Genomic DNA, 2,051 nt, shown 5'->3' on the forward strand with positions numbered 1-2,051 from the left:
AGGTAGGGATGGCTTATAGCTTAGAAAGGAAACCCTAAATGGCGATTTGATGGTTGCTTTTGGAGACGTGTGATCGTGGCACGAGTTTCTAGGAAGATAAGGATACTCAAAAGTTACCGTTAAAAAAATGTCTCATCTTATGGACTCTTGGGTTCCGAATGATCGATTTCGGACAGTTTGAAATCCAGAGGGTAAAAAGTTGAGTTCCGGATTGAAAATTTTAATCAATGGTCCGGAATGAGATCGGTCCGAAGAGAAGCTTTGAAATTCTGGAGCAACAAAAATATTTGTCATTCCGGAGTGAAAATTTGAGAAATCCGGAGTGAAAATTGAGACTTTCCGGAAAAGATTTGCAAGACATTCCGGAATAAGGTTTGAAAAACTTATGGAGTGAAATTTTGAAAATTCTGAAGTAAAGAATGCAATACCTTTCCGGATTAGAATTCTGGGACGACCTTATGAAGTAAATTCCGATATGCCAAATGTGATTATGGTGACTATATGGACTTTGAACAACAAACAATCAGGATGAACTGTACAACTTAAACTCAAGTGATGGTCAGAAATAAAGACAAGTAAAATGATCCTATGTATTCCGAGAGAGAATAGTTCCGACATGAAATTTTTTTGAGATTGGAACCAATTTTTTTCCGAATACTTCCATCAAAGAGAACAAGTCTCTTGAAAGAATTGAGGATCTGGCATCATCATGCCCATCTTGTTCAGAAAACCGTTGAATTTGGTTTCATCTAATACCTTAGTAAAGACATCAGCAATCTCATCATCAGATGGAACAAAAAAGAGTTCAATGTTACCATTTAAAACAAGATCTTTTATAAAATGGTACCTTATATCAATGTGCTTAGTCATGGAGTGCTTAATTGGATTGTGTGAAATCACAATGGCACTTTGAGAATCACAATAGATAGGAATGCGTTGAAAGCGGTAACCATAATCCAAGAGTTGAGACTTCATCCATAGAACTTGAGAGGTACAGCTGGCAGCAACAATGTATTCAGCTTTGGCTGTAGAGAGTTCAATGCAATCTGTTTCTTGGATGACCAACTACCCAAACGACCACCTAAGAATTGACAGCCACCTGATGTGCTTTTTCTATCAAGTTGAAGACCACCATAGTTTGAATCTGAATATGCTTGAAGTAGGAAGCTCTCATTTGCTGGGTACCAGATTCCGAGACTCTTTGTACCTTTGAGATATCGGAAAATTTGTTTCACACCCAAGAGATGAGACATCTTTGGGTTGACTTGAAATATGGCACACAAACATGTGGAAAACATGATATTCGGACGACTTGCTGTGAGATAGAGTAGGGATCCAATCATTCTTATGTACTTCTTTTCAACAACAGCTACACCTGAAGGATCGGCAAATATCTTGTGTCCAAAGCCCATTGGTACCTTGGCTGAGGCATAGGTGTCCATTGATTATTTTTTCAGGAGTTATGAAATGTACTTCACTTGGTGAATGAAAATTCCTATGTTAGTCTGTTTGACTTGGAGACCAAGAAAAAATCTTAACTCCCGATTCATGCTCATTTGGAATCGATTGATCATAAGTTTAGCAAAGTCAGCAACTATAGATGAATTCGTAGATCCAAAAATGATGTCATCCACATAAATTTGAACCAGTATGAGATGCTTTCCATTCGATCTTCGGAATAGGGTAGGATCTAGAATACCTCTTTGGAAACCGGAGCGCTCGAGGAAGTCAGTGAGGGTCTCGTACCATGCGCGAGGGGCTTGCTTGAGGCCATAGACTGCCTTCCGGAGTTTGTAACAGTAGTTTGGAAATGAGAGATTAACAAAACCGGGGGGATGTTGAAGATATACTTCAGTGTTAAGTTCACCATTAAGAAAAGTACTCTTAACATCCATTTGGTAAACTTTGAAGCCTTTGTGAGCAGCATAAGCAAGAAAGATTTTGATGGCTTCAAGACGTGTAACAGGAGCAAAGGTCCAATTGTAGTCGAGCCCTTCAATCTGTGTAAATCCTTTAGCCACCAATATTGATTTGTTTTGAATGATATCTCA

This window comes from Lactuca virosa, chromosome 5 (genome assembly GCF_052849685.1).
Source record: "Lactuca virosa cultivar CGN04683 chromosome 5, Lactuca_virosa_CGN04683_v6, whole genome shotgun sequence".
NCBI classification, from domain to species: Eukaryota; Viridiplantae; Streptophyta; class Magnoliopsida; order Asterales; family Asteraceae; genus Lactuca; species Lactuca virosa.